Here is a 12,472-nt window from a genome sequence, read left to right as displayed (position 1 = left end):
CGCTGTCCTAACTATACCATTCATGGCATTTTATGTGTCACAGATATAGCAAGGTTTACTGCATTTGATTAAAAAAAGTAATGAAAATACTAACCGAGGAGTCACCAATCTGACAACTGAACTCATCACAAAATGTTTTGGATCCATTTCCTAAAGCAAAAAAACATAGACGACAGCTGAGTATTTTGATCTAAGTATATTTCTACTTAATGACCTTCTCTTTCCATCCTTCTCTTCTCAGCATAACACACAAATGAACAGTGGTGCTGATAGGGGATCATGACGCTGGATGTGTGTGCCAGCATGCAGTAGGTTTGTAGCATACTAAATTATAAAGTTATGGGTAGATAAACCTATCATGAAAGCAAATCATTTGAATGTGTGTCAAAGATGTCAAGAAGAGTGATCTCAAATGTGTTAATCACACAATCACGAGAATTTTGTTTCCTGTTCCAGTGGTGAGTGAAATATTTATTTTAATGCAATAAACTAGGCTATATCTGTTAGACTGATTATTTTTAACATTTTTTTTTTGTAAATGTAATAAAGTGAAAACAGTGTCTTAAACCAAAAATGGAAAAATAGAGGGATACTTGGTGTCACATGAACACTGCTGACTTTCGTTTTGAGCAATGTATGGTAGGGTGTGAGGACTTAATGTTACTTAGCTGGGAGAGAGGTGGCTGGGCCATCTTCCTATGTTAATTAGTAGAGTGAAAAGTTCATAGAGTTCCTTTATAGATGTCTGAGACGTCGTACAATTCTATAATTTTAATAAAATTAGTACTTTCCATTGAACATTTCCTCTTGAGCTCTAGTGATATTTTTATTATATGATTGTTTTTCATAATGCCTGGTTATAATATGAAGTAGCTTGTACAACAACAATTTTTGAAACAGATTACTAATATCCTGTAAATATATATTGTTTACAAAATGTGAATCCATTGTTCTTTCACAGTACAAACCAGCAACATTTGTAAATGTAAGCAGCATTGCGGAGAACAGTCTTTATTTTATTAAACATATATAAAAACATTCAGTGGTTTACTTATTTGTCTCTTTTTTTACTTTTTTGAGTGTACTAAATGACTGTATTGATTGCACAAATGAGACAAAATTATAAAAACTTACTGAATGTATATAGTGTGAATGTGTGAATGCTAGAGAGCCTGTCAATTATTTTTCACTCATGGTCAGAATCAGCAAATAAGCTATTTTTTTTTTTTGGCTTCTTGTAAATAACAAATCTCTACAGTTACATATATATATATATATATATGTGTGTTTTGTTTATTTTTAGAAGCATTTCTCTAAACTATCTAAACTGTTTTGGATCTCTGTAAGTGGCTTTATTTGTCCGAAATAATAGTTTGTATTTCTAGAGGCTGATAGTTTTAGTCATTGATTTTGTAAACTTTAAATACATGAAGCAGATGGAAGGATTTAAAGTGAGACTTAAATATCAGCAAACAACCACTTGAATATTATGATGTAGGTAAGAATGCAGGAAAAGAAGGTAAATAATATGGAACCTAGGCCATTATTATTTAAAACAAAGTGGTAAAGATCTCATCCATTTGTAGCATGGCTGTGGAGTGTGGAAACCCAGAATTTCTTGTATACTATAACCGATTTCTGTAATAGCGTGAAATTTCTCTCTACGGGTCTTGTGATACCTTTTGACAAGCACTGTTTCAGTATTGTTCAATTGAAGGGACACTCCAACCATCATATGCACTTTAATGCATATGATAGCTGAGAGATTCCTGAGAGAAGTTGCATGGTATCCCGCTTGCAAATGTTGTTTTCTGTGCAGGAGAAATGTTCAGCAGGAGAAATGTTCAGCAGAACATATTCCCCGGCACATGAAATACCACTAGTCAGCTCCAGCCCTGGCTCGGCAAACAGCATTGGGGAGCAAATCCTTGCAACTAATTCTGTAGCTTCCCACCCCCTACGGGGTGTAAGCTTCTCCCTAAGGTAAGTTTTTGGGGTTTTTTGGTTTTATTGTTAAAAATTTATATGAATTCCCTTTTGGTCTGCAAGGATTTTTTATCCTGTATTTGATCAGGTCAGGAAAATAAAGTGGAAAATAATGGAAGAAGAAAAAACACTGAGCAGAGTTTGGATGGGGCTCCTAGCAGTGAGGGAGGAGATCAGTCTAAGGGGTGCATAGTTGTGTGACAGTAAGACGTGGTTGCAGGGGAGAAGGGAAGAGGGAAGCCAGTACTGAGTTTTTAGATCCTGAAAAAACAAGTAGAAGAGTTACATAGTGAAGCGTGGACAAGTAAAAGAGATACATAATCTATTAATTGAGGAAATAGCTAAAATGACATTGAATGACAGGAAGTTATACTCATGGGCAACTTTAATCTTCCTGATGTGAACTGGAAAAACCAAGGTAGCTAGTTGTGCCAGGAGTACATATATTCTAAAGTAGTTGAGGAGCCAACTTGTAAGGAGGCCATATTAGATTTAGCCTTCACAAATGGAGATTTGATATTTGATATAATTGTGAAAGTTTGGGATATAGTGATCATTAGTCTGTGTGGTTTAATATACAAACAGTGAGTCATACCACATAAAAAAATATGTTAAATATGTGTAAAGGAGTCATTATAAGACTGGGCCATTTAAATGGAGTCCAAGAGAAATGGGGTTATTTAAAAGTGGAATTATCGAAGGCAACAGAAAATTAAAGAAATCACTGTAGTTTTTTACTATTCTGGCAAAACGTTAGCATTTAGTAAAACAGAAAAACCCAAAGTGAGAAAGAGAGACAGATCTATAAAATTAGGCAGAAAGATGCAAAGCAAGTTATAAGAGTTGCCAAATCACACACAGAGAAAAGTGCCCAGTCATTAAAAAAAGGAAGGTATGAAGAAGAGGATAAAGATCTAGCAGATTGCCTCAATTAATATTTTTTGTTTTTACAGATGAAAATGAAGGAAAGGAACCACAGTTGGGGGGGGAGTCATTTGATACATGTAAGTTAATGGAGGAATATGTTCTACTTCAGCTGTCTAATGATGCGGCCTTATACACCCCAAGTTATTAAGAGCTCAATGGTGTACCAGCAAAACCGTTAATGGATTTATGTAACAAATCATTGTTGATGGGTAGTAGGGAGACAACTACGGGCCTGTGAGCCTTATATGATAGGATTGTTGAACATCAAATCAAGATCAAAAACATCAATCTTACTGATTATTTTTAATTGGGTGACTCAAATAATTGATCGAGGTGGTGCAGTAGACATTGCGTATCTAGATTTCAGTAAGGCGTTTGCAACTCACATAGAAGACTTAAACTGCCATCTTTGAGTTTGGATCCCAATATTGTTAAATGGATTAGACCGAGGCTGAGTGACAGACAACAGGGGGTTGTAGTCAATGGATTATATTCAGAGCAAGGTCTTGTTACCAGTGGAGTACCTCAGGGATCTGTACTTGGACCCATTCTCATTAATATTTTTATTAGTGAAATTGCAGAAAGTCTTGATGGAAAGGTATGTCTTTTTGCTGATGACACAAAGATTAGCAACACAGCCCTGACCGGTTTTTCCCGTTTAACGAAATCATTTTGCCATCCCTCCAGGAACATCAACCCTGTTGCTAATCTTTGTGTCATCAGCAAAAAGACATACCTTAGTTGCCAGACTCCTCCCTACTGGATGACGTGACAGGGGGATATGATAGAAATTTTTAAATACTTAAAGGGAATCAACCTGATGAAGGAAGGGGAGCTCATTTTAATAAAGAAATAATACCGCATCATGAGAATATATTCTATATATATCATGGAATATTACTTATGCATTAAATAGCCTTCCAACAGAAGTGTTCATAGAGTCAAGGCGTTTATGCAAGCATGGTATAGGCATAAGGCTAAGCTAGATACAAGATAAGGCCAGAGACTAACTAAAGTATTCAGAGGTTGGGCACTTTCTATGTCACTGTCCGATTTGATGTGCATCTTTGGCAGGCTGGACAGAGCTTGCTACTTCGTACTCCAATGAATTTAATTTGGGTGCAAACCACAAGTTGTATGTGGTTTAATCTCAGGGGTGACAGTTCCTCATTAAATTACATGCTACCAAGTCTCATATTCAAAGTAATAACAATATCTTTGATCTGCGTCCTCCTGGCTTTACTAGCAGGGGATTTGGGTATTCAAGCATGCGTATGAAGTGATTACTGGATATACAGTACATGCATATTCACCTAAGGCTGTCTTTTTTTACCTTCAACTAGACATGGGGATTTAAGCAGTTTTAAAAAATAATTGTTGGGTGTTTGCACAAAGAAGGTGTATTTGTCTTTACCTCTATAAAAAGGCTAGGTGTACTTTTAGCAAAAACTGGTTCAGAAATCAAGTAATTTTCTATTTGATATATTTTGTCATTTATTTTATTAGTGAAATAGCCATAGTGATAACATTATGACCGCCTGCCTAATATTGCATATGTGCCCCGTTTGCCACCAAAACAGCCCTGACCTGTTGAGGCATGGACTCCACTAGACCTCTGAAGGTGTGCTGTGGTATCTAGCACCAATATGTTAGCAGCAGATCCTTTAAGTCCTGTAAGTTGCGAGGTGGGGCTTCGATTTCTGCATTCTGGTGCATATATATATGCAGTTAAAACGACCCCAAACATATAGTCAAGGTAATTAAGAACTGTTTTCAACATAAAGAAGAATAAGAAGTCCTAAAACTTTGTAGGATTAAATGAAGAGAGAAATCAACTAAGGTTGATACATTAACATGTTCAAGGGAACATTCACTCAGGAGCATATGTCAATTAAAAACAAGCAATACTAGATTGCAGATGCTTTGCAAAGAAGGTGGTAGTATTTAATTAGCTCTTTTAATAATAAAAGGCAATAGCTTTGCAATGATCCTATTGAAAGAGCTGCAGGTTTACAGTAGAAGATTATTATTATTGACAGTTCATTACTTAATGCTGGAACACTCTAAATTAGAGCATCAAATAAAAGTAGTCTTTGAAGCAGAAACCCAAATGTCAAATAGGCTGTGTAGAACATTTATATATTACTCATAGGACATCCATGTTTAATAAATTATTTCTCCCGGTGACAGTTTTTCTGAAACCTCAGTAATTTTTAGACTTGGGTATTCGTATTCAGAAAAACATTAAAATAAACACGAATGTTGTGTTTTCATTGTTCAAACCGAATAGCGAATAAACGAATATGGCGAATAAAAGAATCTTTGTTTCTTCATGTTCGTCTTAGTAAATATCTCCTAGCTAATCTCCCTGCCCCCCCCCCAAGTCTCTAGCCTTAATTCTTTGTAGTATAGCAGGGGTTATTGAGTATCTGTAGGATCGCACCAGGACCTGCCAGCGACCAAAAGAGTCACTCTTAAGGATCTTTTAAATCCTTGCGCCAAAGCTGCTGCTAACTGTTACAGTGTTTACCCCGTATTAACCCTGCTAGAAAACCGTCAGAGAACAAACAAATACGAAGAACGTATATGTATATTTGGCCAAAATGAACACAGGAATGGGCCAATATTCGTAGACTTCGAAGATTTTTTTCCCCAGAAGACAAACACAAAGACTTTGCTGGCTCCCAAGTCTAGTAATTTTCCTACTGTGGGCAGCATTTTCGTTTTTGAAATAAATAGAAATTGAAAAGAGTTGAGGTCACAAATAAATAAGATGTATTTCAAAACAAAATAACTCTTAAGACTACCTTGGCGGTGGCTGATCGAAATAAGTTGCACTATGATGAGTGTATGACAATCCACAGTTGTCCTGCAGAAACTGCGTATGAATAACTGCCTTGATCTATACAATTTCCTAAGTCATCGTGGTTAAGGTAAGCAATAAACGCATGCACTGCCTATACTGCCATGTCCCAGAGAAGACATGTTATACTGTCTTTGTCTCATGAAAGGGTTAAAAAAACAATCTATGTGATATTTCTTCCTTTTTTAAGCTTGCCGCTTCTGACGATTTTCTTCGCTCTTCAATATCTTTTTTGCCATCTTGGGAAATAATATATTTCATGTGCTAAAATTGTGTGCTTTCCACCCTTATGAGATGACTTTGTGTCTTGGGTCTTAAGTTTCTTTCCTAGGGACTCACACTTTCTAGATTTAGTAATTTGGGTATGTTTACATGATTTTGGGTTTTGTACATTGTCTTTAAATATGTTGTAATAGATAGTCAACACTTTAAAGTTTAAAATATATAGCTCACTGGAGCCAGAAGGAACATCATCTTAAAAGTCATCATAGGTCATGTTTATAAAATGCAAAAAGGGTTTTAAACATAGAAGATCCAATGATTCTATTACAATGCATTAAAAAGAGACCTATAGATGGAGTTTGGCGGTAAGATATCAGTTACTCCAGCTCAGAGTAGAACTGTAATCTCAGGTTTCCATTTAAACCCTGTTCTGAGGACAAAGCTACACAAAAGTGAATCAGAGAATTTGATAACTTCATATTCTTATAAATGATGTTTAAATTCATCTCTTCCACTTGCATAAAAACTGATGATCATTTAGCTTATTTCTTGACACTAATGTCAGTACTGAAAAATAAAACATAATCAAGAGGATAAAAGGTAGTTAAGATATTGTTTTATTCAGTATTGTTATGTATTGATTTATATAGCATAACACACTCCACATCGCTTAAACATCAATAATGCCATAGCTTACTGTTACCAAATGCAAGTTTGTTTGTTTGTTTTAAACAAAAAATGTTTTCAAGTAAAAAATATATTCCTTTTATTTTGCTACTTCTCTCTAATTTAGTTTTTTCCCCCCACTTTTGATAGCATATCAAAATAGCATTTATTTTTTAGATGCCATGTTGGCTGCATTGTTAGCTACAGCCTGTAGATCTGAGCAACGTGAATAAGAAGGTAATAGATAAATGGTATAATGGAATATAGAATTTTTTTAAAAAATTGGAACTAAAACTATGGGGCAGAAGGGATATGTGCAAAACTACTGGGAAAATAGACAGCATGGAGGAGACTCATTTCTTTTCATAATCTGTTGAGAAAAAGCAGTATGGTTTTAGGATGCTGGCTATGAGATTCTTTCAGATTACATCAAACATACTTCACTATCCGTAGGGCATAGCCAAGGTGGAATTAACTAAGGATTTAACTGCTAGATTATACCTGCAGCCAACATACCGCTAATTAGCTATCCCATATAAAGAAAGTAGTACATTCGACTTAGTCCGACAGCTCTAGGTTTTACTAAAACTTAAGCGGAGGCAAATGCTTTAAAAGCCCTAGTGACCATGGATTATTGCTGAAGTGGTATTACTAACACATAACTATGCTTAAAAATAGCAGAATTTATTGCTTGGCTGACACTGTGTACTTTGCGTTCACCAACCATTTTATAAAATGTGCAAAATAATCTATACTTTAAGACTTACAATCAGGAACAGAAAGCATAACAATTATTGCTGATTATTTAGATAATTGAGGTTACACTAACTTCCAAATCTGTTTCAGTTTGTCCTTTATTACTAGGTCACTTAACTTTTGGCTCACGCTGCAAGACCAGGCAACTGCCATTTCTTGTACATACACAAACAGGGGATATTGTACCAGAATAATATCTTTCTACGTATAGTTGTTTTTATGTGTAATATGTAATAATAACATTAACTACTTTAATTGTATATGTTGTATGTGTTATAACATAATTAAGTTGTTAATGCAAATACAAAATGCTTCTCAACTAGGAAGAACTATACTTATGAGAGAGTTTATCCAGAAACAAGTTGAAAAAATGGAACCAGTAGTTCCTCCAAGGGGAAGGGAGTTTTGGGTATAAAGAAAGATAACAGATTGACTCAATTAGTGGAAGAGCCTACCAGAAATGAATCATTGGTGATCACAAACCGTGTAGAAATGATGTCCAGTGAGAGGAACAGCGACCACAACAACATGATCAAATGTTTTGAAATGCACTTGGTTAAAGTGTTCTAGGGGAAGAACATTTTTTAATTTCAATAAGGCTAATTTTAGTCTCTGTGGGTCTCCACTCAAATAACCGGGATCAGGTTTTTTCAGATAAAAGTACAGAAGAAAAATGGACCATCCTTAAAACATTATTGCAAGAGGCAACAGATAAGTACAAAATTAATAAACCAATGTGGTTTAACAGAGCGGTAAGAAACAATGTAAAAACAAAGCAAAGTCTTTAAGAAAGAGGAATCATTTCTAAAATACAAAGAAAATGTCAGAATTTTTAAAAAGCAATCAAGTCAGCTAAAATGGGGACTGAAAAAATGATTTTTCAAGTGTATTAACAGCAAAAGCATGAAATAAAATGTAGGAAAACTGAAAACCAAAGGAAGCACATAGGCTACGGAAGATAAGATGAAAGCAGAGGCCCTCAATTCCATTTTCTCTTCATTTTATTCCCCCGAGTAATCAGTGTCAGGGATTGCACAAATAAAGGAAGCCCATAGTGTCTCCTACCTCATATTTATGGCTGACACAGGCCATAATACAAGAGCGATTACATGCTCTGAAGGTCAATAAAGCTCCTGACCAGATGGGATTCACCTTCGGGTACTTAGGGAACTTAGGTCAGTGACATAGTTGCTGTGCAGCTACAGTGGATACGCACCCCTGTTAAAAGAATTAGTCAAAGATAAATCATGTCAGAACTTTTTCCACTGTTAATGTGACCTATAACATGAACAATTCAATTGCAAAACAAGCAGAAATCTTTGAGCGGGAAAAGAAAACTCACAATCACCTGGTTGCATAAGTGTGCACACCCTCTTATAACTGGGAATGTGTTCAGAGTGAACCAATCATATTCAAAGTCATGTTAAATAGAAGTCATAACACACCTGCCATCATTTAAAGCGACTCTGATTAATCACAAATAAAGTTCAGCTGTTCTAGTAGAATTTACCTGACAACAATCTCCCGTGTTCTTCATATGAATGGGCTATGGGGTAGGGTGGCAAGACGGAAACCTTTTCTAACAAAGAAAAACATCCAAGCCCGGCTGAAGTTTGCAAAAACAAACATCAAGTCCCCCAAAAGCACGTGGGAAAATGTGTTATGGTCTGATGAAACTAAGGTTGAACTTTTTGGCCATAATTCCAGAAGGTATGTTTGGTGAAAAAACAACACTGCCCATCACCTAAAGAACACCATACCCACAGTGAAGCATGGTGGTGGCAGCATCATGCTTTGTGGCTGTTTTTCTTCAGCTGGAACCGCGGCCTTAGTAAGGGTGGAAGGAATTATGAACAGTTCCAAATACAAGGCAATTTTGGCACAAAACCTTCAGATGTCCGTTAGGAAGATGAAGAGGAAGTTCACCTTTCAGAGCGACAATGACCCAAAGCACACATACAAATCCACAAAAGCATGGCTTCACCAGAAGAAGTTTAACGTTTTGGAATGGCCCAGCCAGAGCCCAGACCTAAATCCAATTGAACATCTGTGGGGTGATCTGAAGAGGGCTGTGCACAGGAGATGTCCTCGCAATCTGACAGATTTTGAGAGCTTTTGCAAAGAAGAATGGGCATATATTGCCACGCTAATAGTCTCCTACCCAAAAAGACTGATTGTTGTTCTAAAATCAAAAGGTGCTTCAACAAAATATTAGTTTAAGGGTGTGCACACTTATGCAACCAGGTTATTGAGAGTTTTGGGGGGTTTTTTAAACAAATTCCCCCTCCAACATTTCAGCTTGTTTTGAAATTGAATTGTTCACATTATAGGTCACATTAAAGGTGTAAAAAGTTCTGACATGATTTATCTTTGTCTTATTCTTTAACATCACAAGAACCTGCCATTTTAACAGGGGTGTGTAGACTTTTTATATTCACTGTATGAGAATCCCTGATTACCAGTCATCGAGCTTGCTCCATCTAAACTGTTCCATTATGAAAATAATTGGCTTTTCCTGTTCCTGTCTGGTGTCAAGCTTTGTCTGGGTGTCAAAGATGATGCTTCTATTCCCTACACAGAAATGCATAATAATAATAATAATAAGGCAGCTGTACCTAATTGTCTACCTAAACATGCTCTAAACAATAGATGATACAAATATAACAGATTAAAAAGAAAATTATTAGTATCTTTTATTTATATAGCACCCACACTTTACGCAATGCTTAACTAAATGGATAAGCAGTGGAATATATATAATCTGGGGTTACTAGAACAAAATAAACTTTGACAAATGGACACAATTTATAAATTTTGAATGTGCATGAACTCTGAATGTGAATAAATATTAAACAAAATTGTTTCTAATACTGTTTTATGTCAAGGACAAAATGAATTCAAATGAGGGGTTGATTTTCTTGCATTTGTTACTTGCACATAAAACATAAAATGTAATTTTTTAAATTAATTTTTTTTTTACTGGAAAGGGGACCTGCTGCTTACCTGTGTGTGTGATAGCATGGATCCATGTGTAGGGGGCATAGGGAGGCTGAAAGTGATGTGCATGTACTGGCTGCCTGAGCATGATAGGAGTGCGATTGCTAACACTTGCTAGCAGCTAGCATCAATCACACTCATATCATGCCCAGGCAGCCAGTACAATAACTTTATGTAATATATTTTTTTTTACATTTCGGCCCCCAAAATTAAGGTGCGTCTTATACATGGGAGCGTCTTATACTTGGGGAAATACCATACTTGGGGTAGTTTTGTTTTATTTCATGACATTATGCAATAACAAAGTAAAAAGGAAGACATTTACATACATGTAGATCCAAAAAGTAAACTAACTCTATACATCCCTGGTTTTCTGCCTTTGTCTCCACAGGGAAAAGAAAACATGGTTACATATTAAGGCTGAATATGTTTTAGTTATATACATTTCAAATGCAAATGATGTTAACCCAGAAAGGTCAGCTGAAAGCACCCAATTAACACAGAAATCTAGAACTCGAAGGCAGATAAGAACTATTGGGCCCATCTACTCTGCCAATTATTCTTGCTATAAAGAGTTAATCTTTAATCAGCCCTTCACTTTAAAGTGTAAAACTTCCTTACATTACATCTCAGCCTCTGATCCTCTAGTTTTAGATAATGACCTCTTATTCTAACTTTTCTTCTTTTGAAATAAACTTCCTTCCTGTACTTTGTTAAATTATTTTGAGTATTTAAATGTTTCTGTCACATCCCACTCTCTCCTCTCCTCCAAGCTTTATATGTTGAAATCCCTTTCTCCCCTGATACCTTTTATCCTGCAAACCACTCGCCGTCATCTGAACTCTCTCTAGAATCTTTATAGCATTATGGAGATTAGGTCTCCAGTACATTAGTTTTGCCACATATGGGATAAGAGGAATTCCCTTTGGTTTCCGCCATCTGAAAACAGCTTTATATCAGTGAATAATAAACCTGTGTATATTTTACCATTGCTTAAGCAGCTGTTGAGTGTATATTATTAATGTATTTTCGCTTATCTGGATTTTATGTTTAGAACCCGTCAAATCCCATAATTTTTAATGGAATAACCTGACCTCTTCAGAAGTACTGTTCCAGAAAAAATAAAGGGAAGCCTAGGAAATAAGCTATGTACCCCAATATTTGACCATTGCTTCACCACACAGAATGTAACCATTCCTCTGCTGAAGGAGAAACCATTTTTATGTGGTCCTACGCACCATAAATCATTAAATGTACTTCATACAACTCGTATTCCATGCTTTTTTTAATAGTCGTTTTAAAAGCAGGAAGTATAGGATGCATACTAAATGTCTGCCTTGTAGTTTTGAAGAAATGCACTGGGGAGGACTGGACTGGCCGTCTCGCAACCCCAGGCAGATGCCCGATGGGCTGGTAGGGCTACATACTTACCGATGGTGCCTTTCTAGCAGCATATTGGATCCTGTAGGCTTTTGGCAGCTGGATATATGCATGTGCACACTATGAGAATATAAAAATGTACCATGCAGCTGTCCTAGTCATCTCCAATCCATCCCTGCCATTGAGAATTCCCATCCAGGAACATCTTGATTTATATTTGTATATAGTGATCACAATTTGTGTGTGTACAATTTAGAAGAAAAAAAAGAACCAAACAACTACATTCATTTATTCGATTATTTTATTTGAATACATTTAATAACACCAAAGAATGAATATTGTTCACTATTTCTGTTGCATAGACTTAAGCAGAGAAAATATCTTGCCCCACTAATCATGTGGTAATGTAGCTTCTACATTTTATATAAGTTCTGCACTCAGATGTACTTTGAAGCTCACTGCATGTTATTAGTGTTTAAATATAAAATACATATTTTAAATGACATTAAAAAGTATATGCTTTATTAATAGCATCTTCTTTATTTGGAAACATGGCTATGCTTGCACCCAAAGAAGAACGCTTTTAAAATCACAAAAATAAAGAGCGGAAAAAATTAAATAATGGGAATTATAATATACATTTTTTGGTAATGAAAAGAAATAAGCAGTGCAATT

Source organism: Sceloporus occidentalis, unplaced genomic scaffold, assembly GCF_023333645.1.
Source record: "Sceloporus occidentalis isolate IW3139 unplaced genomic scaffold, rSceOcc1.0.p SCAF_44, whole genome shotgun sequence".
NCBI classification, from domain to species: Eukaryota; Metazoa; Chordata; class Lepidosauria; order Squamata; family Phrynosomatidae; genus Sceloporus; species Sceloporus occidentalis.
Note: the sequence above shows the minus strand (reverse complement) of the source record.